The sequence below is a fragment of the Somniosus microcephalus genome, chromosome 8 (assembly GCF_052327205.1).
Source record: "Somniosus microcephalus isolate GS21.2 chromosome 8, FLI_Smic_1.0, whole genome shotgun sequence".
NCBI lineage: Eukaryota > Metazoa > Chordata > Chondrichthyes > Squaliformes > Somniosidae > Somniosus > Somniosus microcephalus.
This window is the reverse complement of record NC_140994.1, coordinates 66,940,533-66,948,436: the sequence shown is the minus strand read 5'-3', so window position 1 is coordinate 66,948,436 and position 7,904 is coordinate 66,940,533.

The window sequence follows — 7,904 nt, the reverse complement described above, 5'->3', positions numbered from 1 at the left end:
CAATTATACACTCTCTCTGCTTCAAAGTCTGGAATGGGACAAAAGACGTTGGACAGATATGGGTTAGGAAGTACACTGAGGCAAAGATCAGCTGCCTTTGTAAGGTGGCAGTCATGGTTCAGTGGTAGCACGCTCGCCTCTGAGTCAGAAAGCCATGGGCTCAAGCTCCGTTCCAGAGACTTGAGCTCATAATTTAGGCTGAGGAAGTGCTGCACTATCGGAGGTGCTGTTTTTTTGGATGAGACGTTAAAATGAGGCTCCACCTGCCCTCCCGGGCGGACGTAGAAGATCCCATGGCACTATTTGAAGAAAAGCAGGAGAGTTGTCCTGGTGTCCTGGCCAATATTTATCCCTTAACTAACTTCACTAAAATAGATTATCTGGTCATGTATCTCATTGTTGTTTGTGGGACCTTGCTGCGAACAAATTGGCTGCCGCGTTTCCCTACATTATAACAGTGACTAAACTTCAAAAGTACTTCATTGATTGTAAAATGTTTTGGGACATCCTGAGGCCATGAAAGGTGCTGGATAATTGCAACTTCCTTCCTTCCTTGAAGTGACACGCTGCATACCAACCATATGGATTCCTTCCAATACAGACAATTCAAATCTGCAGAGAATTTCTTCTCGAACCAGTTGGAAGAAGTCATTTTAAAGTGGCCCAAAGCTGATATTCAATAGAAAAGTAAATTAAAACATAGAGGCCTAGAAATTCAGTATAGCCACTTTTGGTGCGGTAAAGTCGGGCGGGCGCTAAAGTTTGCGCCCGCCAGAAAGTGGAGGCCACTTCGCCGATATTCAGTAGCTTTGGCCAAGGAGTTTGCTCGAGCGCTAAAACTGACGTTGCACCCCTATCTTTAGGCGCTAAGCCGGCGGTGCAGACTGATAGCGCCGAGGCCGGGCGCAGCGCAGGTGCGGTCATGTTTTGATTGACAGCAGACACCCTGGCGCTGGCCAGCTCTTAAAGGGGGAAGGGTCGACTTGGTCTGCTGCCACGCCCTGGATACTGCAGCCCTCCAGCTAGGCCTAAACACTGCTGCTGGAGAGAAATAGCGTCAGCAAGGATGCAGAGGGCCCGTGAGCAAGCGCAGCGCTTCTCTGGCCATGATTTAAAGGTGCTGGTTAGGGCTTTGGAGAGGAGAAGAGATATCTTGTTCCCGGACAGTGGCAAGAAGGCTCCCAAGAGGCTGTACAGGAGAGCCTGGAGGGAAATCGGCCAGAGGGTCACAGCCAACAGCGATGTCCCCAGGACTGGTGACCAATGCCGGAAAAAGTTTAACGACCTTACTCGGTTGGTCAGGGTGAGTACCCTTTCCAGTGTCCTCCTCATCCTTGCATGTGCACCTCACATTATGGGCAAAGGGACATCAAAGGCCTAATGGCCAGCCCTCCTCCAGCAGCTATGGCACTGGCATGAACATCAATAGCACTTTCTGCACTTTACACACTGGCCAAGCTATTCGACCATGGGAGGCAGTGCACACAACAACAGGGCACCACACTGGCCAAGCTATTCGACCATGGGAGGCAGTGCACACAACAACAGGGCACCACACTGTACTTAGAAGCCGTCCTTTCTCTTGCAGGCCAAGCTGGCCGAGAATCTGAAGAGCCGGACTGTCACCGGGGGAGGCCGTGCCCAGTTCCAGGAGCTCAGTGACCTGGAGGAGCGCGTGGGTCGACTCATGGGTGCCCGGGTGATTGGCCCCGTTGCAATTGGAGATGCCGACCCTGTGCTGGGCCCCAATGGTAAGGACATGACCGTTTGGACCTCTCTCGTTCCCCTTGTGCTTCAGATCTACATCCTTTGCCACTGTCCGACCAATGCGCATAATGCCACCACTCATGCCTCCCTCGCTGACGCCCTGTCCTCACTCTAAAGCTACTCTTGTGCCTTCCTGCTTTCAGCTGGTGAGGAGGAGGTCCCTGAAGCTGCGAGTGTCAGTCCCTTGGAAGAGGAGGACGACGAGGAGCAAGAGGAAGGCGGCACATCGGGGGAACCCTCATCCGCGCCAGGGGATGGCAATGGAGGGGACACGTCTTGCCTGGAGGAGAGCCAGGGGGAAGTGTTGCAGGGGGGTGTAGCTCCTGTGCCCAGTGGCATCCTGCCACGCGGGAAGGGTCGGACAGCTCGGCGGCCTTCTCCCCAGAGGGGGGAAGTGTTGCAGGGGAGTGCAGTTGCTGGGCCCAGTGGCGTCCAGCCACGCGGGAAGGGTCGGCCAGCTCGGCGGCCTTCTCCCCAGAGGGAGAGTCCGGCCTCCAGTCCAGAGACGGTCCTCGCCCAGGAGGTGCGCCTCCTTGATCAAATGTCCGCGGACTCGGATCGTCGCCACACCGAGTTCATGGGGGTTGTTGCACGGTTACCTGAGGCCATTGAGTCCCTGGCTCATAGTGTGGCCGATTTCGGGGCCTCACAGGCCAGGGGTCTCGAACAATTCGGGGCATCACAGGACGCAAGTCAGGCAGAATTCAGGGCATCACAGGACGCGAGTCGGTCCGAATTCAGGGCAGCACAGGCAGCGAGTGGAGAGTTGACGAGTGGTGCCGTGCAGTCACTGGCTGGTCTGATGCGGGCACAGACCAGGGCAGTACGGGCACTCACTGCTGCCACACTCGCTGTGTCACGCACGCATCACCAGGGCACCCGCCGCGCTGCTGCAGCACAGCGGTCTGGCCTTCACCAGATTGCTGCGCTTGCTGCATTGCCAGCCCGGCCGACTGCCAGTGTCTCTGGCGACCAGCGAGCGCCTGGCATCAGCCAGCTTGCCCCCATTGCTGCAGCCGCCACTGCCACTCCCCCAGCAAAGCTGCGACGAGCTGCTGGAGAGACTGATGCTGGCCAGCCACAGCTGCAGCAGTCAGCAGCCGGCCCCTCCAGGGCCGGAGCTCGTCTAGGCCGACCCCCAAGGGCATCTGCCGTCACGCATTGTGGCCCTCAGGAGCCTTCCCCCAGCCTTGCAACACCCACAGGGCCCAGGTTGAGGTGGAGCAACAGGTCGGGCAGGGGCCGGAAAAGCCTGGACAAGGACTCGCCCTCTCGGCACACAAAGTAGAGTGTGTTGCCAAATGTTTTTTTACATGGGGGTGTTTGTGTTCTGTATGGGGGGGTTTGTCTTGGTAAGGCCGAGGATGAAGGCCATTTGGATGGACAAGTTTGGTTATTCCTCCCCAGGTTGTGGGAGTGAGATATGTTTTTGACTGTTTTTTGGGGGTCTTGTCTGTTTTTGGGTTTCATGTGGGAAGGGCCCTGAGTTTTAACAATAAAGCTTTTTATTTATTCAGCTTGTCCATGTGTGATGTTTCAAGTGGTTGTTGCGTTAACCGGCTGAGGGCTTGCGGAGCGGCTGCATTCATGTGCCTTCATTGCCACAAGCCATTCCCTGACAGGGGGCCTAGAAGTGTCGTTCAATAAGCCGCCGACGGACGGCCCTTGGACCTTGTGGCTCCCTCCTGGGCTGGTACTCCTCCTCCTCCTCCTCCTCCTCCTCATGGTCCTCCTGCTCATCCTCCTGAGGTGGTGGTCCAACGTGAGGTGGCAGTGCCTGAGTCCTGCGGATAGCCAGGTTGTGCAGCATGCAGCAAACGACGACGAACTGGGAGACTCTATCCGGCGAATACTGTAGAGATCCGCCGGAACGATCCAGGCAGCGGAACCGTTGCTTGAGGACGCCAATCGTTTGCTCTATGATGTTCCTTGTGGCTTGATGGCTTTCGTTGTATGCCTCCTCAGCAGGGGTCCTGGGCGCGCGGAGCGGGGTCATGAGCCATGTACACAAAGGATAGCCTTTGTCCCCGATAAGCCATCCTCTTGGGGGAGGCTGTGCCTGGAACATGCCAGCCACAGTAGTCTGGCGCAGGATAAATGCATCGTGGCTGCTGCCTGGAAAGCGGGCATTGACAGCTAGGATGCGCTGCCTGTGGTCACACACCAGCTGTACATTGAGGGAATGGTAGCCCTTCCGGTTGCAGTAATCCTCGGCATTGTCGATAGGTGCCCACATAGCCACATGCGTGCAGTCAATGGCACCCTGCACCATGGGGAAGTCGGCGATCCTCGCAAATCTGACTGCACGCTGCTCCTGCCTCTCTAGGGTCATGGGGAAGGAGATGAATTGGTGTCTCCTTGCGAAAAGGGCATCGGTGACCTGCTGGATGCAGCGATGCACGGCGAACTGGGAGATGTTCGCTATGTCCCCAGCAGCGGCTTGGAAGGAGCCGCTTGCATAAAAGTTCAGAGCCACCGTGACCTTCACTTCCACCGACAGAGACGTCCTGCACATCAGCTGTGGACGCAGATCTCTGTGAAGCAGCTGGCAGATCTCTGCAACCACCTCCCTTCTGAAGCGCAGCCTCTTAACACAATGCGCGGCAGTCATGGTGAGATAGGACACCTGCTGGCGGTATTCCCTGAGTGGGTAAGGCCTACGTTGCCGACGCCTGATGGCCCCTCTGCGTCTAGGCATGGCTGCCCCTCTCACACAGCGTCTGCGAGCCCTTCGCACATAATGCTGGAACTGAGGGTTGGAACCCCATGCAGCCCCCATAATATACTTGCAAACAGTGAAATCACAATGAGTCAAATTTCCAAGCTCTGGCCAGAAGCCAAAAATACCTCTCCTATGTTGGCCCAAATCAGTAAGGTCTCTTCCTTGGTCTCTGTCCAGAAATCCGTAGCACTAAAGTCATTGCAGCAAAATGGCTGGCCTTTATAGTTCAGTCTAAGTGCCCTTTAATTAGCACTCCCCGAGGCCCGCAGGGCCTCTGCTGTGTTCCACTTCACAGTTCTTAACAGCGCCATGCCCACATTGGGCGGGCGCCACTGAAGTTCCGGTTTGGGGCGCACAAACGGCGTTGCACGACGAAATGACGTCATAAGCTGCGCGCGCAGCTGAGCGCACGCAAACACTTTGCGCCGGCGCTAAATGTCAACTGAAGTTGGGCGTAGGTGCAGATCGGTCTGCGCCCGGGTGCTAAGTGCCTAGCGCTCGAGATCTACTCCTCTTATGGCGCTAACGGCTGGCGAATGCAACTGAATTTCTAAGCCAGAATACCTAAAGGCATGAAATAAGATTTATTAATCAGTTTGAGAGCAATCAGCATATTTGACGTCACACATTATAAAAGTTGCAGAGCTATTCAGTTTCATGAGGGCCAACGTTATCCCATTGCCACTGGCCTCTGTGCAATGCAATGTGCTGTTAGCAGATCAGACTTATACAACCAACTGCACCTTACTACTAGTCTCAACAAGGTCAGATGCAAAGGAACTCTGCACATTTGTGTGATGCATGCACAGAGCTCCTGTCATGAGAAGCTAGTTTTTAATATTAGGTGAGGGAAGTCAGGAACATATGTCCTCTCATTACATTAAACAGATTCCATGCAAAGTTTTAAAAGTTCCCAGGTAGTCCAACTGACTGCACTTGGTGAGAACTCAAAGTATGTGATGGCATCCCAGAGTGGATCTCACACCATTTGGTTCCAGAATTTCACTACCATTTTCCCATTGATGCACAGTTAAAAATGCTGCACAACAACACAAAGGTACAAGTATCAACAACAACAACAGCTTGTATTTATATAGCGTCCTTAACAAAGTAAAATGTCCCAAGGCACTTCACAGGAGCGTTATCAAACAAAATTTGACACCGAGCCACATAAGGAAAGGGGTAGGTTTTAATGATGATCTTAAAGGAGGAAAGAGAGGTAGAGAGAGGGAGAGGTTTAGGCAGGGAATTCCAGAGCTTAGGGCCTCGGCAGCTGAAGGCACGGCCACCAATGATGGAGCAGTGAAAATCGGGGATGCTCAAGAGGGTGGAATTGGAGGAGTGCAGATAGCTCGGAGGGTTGTAGGGCTGGTGGAGATTACAGAGATAGGGAGGGGCAAGACCATGGAGGGATTTGAAAACAAGGATGAGATTTTTTAAACCGGGAGCTAATGTAGGTGAGCAAGAATAGGGTTGATGGGTGAACAGGACTTGGTGCAAGTTAGGACATGGGCAGCAAAGTTTTGGATGACCTCACGTTTATGTAGGGTAAAACGTGGGAGGCCGGCCAGGAGTGCATTGGAATAGTCAAGTCTAGGGGTAACAAAGGCATGGATGATGGTTTCAGCAGCAGATGAGCTGAGGCAGGGGTGGAGTTGGGCGATGTTACGGAGGTGGAAATAGGCGGTCTTAGTGATGGCGTGGATATGAGGTCGGAAGCTCTTCTCTGCTTACCTGATTCTTCTTCATCTTAGGCAGTCCCTCGGAACCGAGGATGACTTGCTTCCACACTAAGAATGAGTTCTCAGGTGATTGATGAGTCCAATGCAGGACCTACAGTCTCTGTCACAGGTGGGGCAGATGGTGGTTGAAGGGGCGGGTGGGTGGGGTGCTTGGGTTGACGTGCGCTCCTTCCGCTGTTTGCGCTTGGCTTCCACTTGCTCCTGGCGAAGAGACTCGAGGTGTTCGGTGCCTTCCCAGATGCTTCTCCTCCACTTTTGTGTGGTCTTGGGCCAGGGATTCCCAGGTGTCAGTGGGGATGTTGCACTTTTTCAAGGAGGCTTTGAGTGTGTCCTTGAAGCGTTTCCTCTGCCCGCCTGGGGCTCTCTTGCCGTGTTGGAGCTCTGAATAGAGCGCTTGTTTTGGGAGTCTCGTATCAGGCATGCGGACGATGTGGCCCATCCATCGGAGCTGATTGAGCTTGGTCAAAGCTTCGATGCTGGGGATGTTGGCCTGAGCGAGAACACTGACGTTGGTGCGCCTATCCTGCCAATGGATTTGCAGGATCTTGCAGAGGCAGCGTTGGTGGTACCTCTCCAGTGCTTTGAGGTGCCTGCTGTACAGGGACCATGTCTCTGAAGCATAAAGGAGGGTGGATATCACTACTGCTCTGTAGACCATGAGCTTGGTGCTGGCTTTAAGGTCCTGGTCTTCAAGCACTCTATTCCTCAGGCGACCGAAGGCTGCACCGGCACATTGAAGGCGGTGTTGGACTTCGTCATCGATGTCTGCCCTTGTTGACAGTAGGCTCCCGAGGTATGGAAAGTGGTCCATGTTGTCCAAGGCCTCATCATGGATTTTGATTATCGGGGAGCAGTACTCTGTTGCGGGGGCAGGTTGGTAGAGGACCTGTGTCTTACAGATGTTCAGTGTAAGGCCCATGCTCTCGTACGTTTTGGTGAAGGTGTTGACGATGGTTTGAAGTGTGCGCCAATGCAAACGTCGTCTGCATACTGTAATTCAATGACAGAGGATGGGACGACCTTGGATCTGGACTGGAGGCGACGGAGGTTGAACAATTTCCCGTTTGTTCTGTAGGTTAGCTGCACTCCAGCAGGGAGCTTACTGAGAATGAGATGGAGCATTGCAGCCAGGAAGATCGAGAAGAGTGTTGGTGAGATGACACAGCCTTGCTTGACCCTGGTCCGTACGTGAATTGGGTCTGTGGTGGATCCATTGGTCAGGATCATGGCTTGCATGCCGTCGTGAAGCAGGTGGAGGTTGGTGACAAACTTTTGAGGGCAGGCGAATTTGAGGAGGACACTCCACAATCCCTCACAGTTGACGGTGTTGAAGGCCTTTGTGAGGTCAAAGAAGGCCATGTACAGTGGTTGGTGCTGTTCCCTGCATTTCTCTTGTAGTTGACGCGCGGTGAAGATCATGTCCATTGTGCCCCTTAGTGGGCGGAATCCGCATTGCGACTCTGGGAGGAGCTCTTCAGCTACTGGGAGAAGGTGATTGAGGAGGATTCTTGCAATGACTTTCCCTGTGGCAGACAGCAAGGAAACTCCTCTGTAATTACCGCAATTGGACTTGTCACCTTTCTTGAAGATGGTCACAATTACGGCATCTCTGAGATCCCCTGGCATGCTCTCCTCCTTCCAAATAAGAGAAATAAGTTCATGTATTTGCGCCA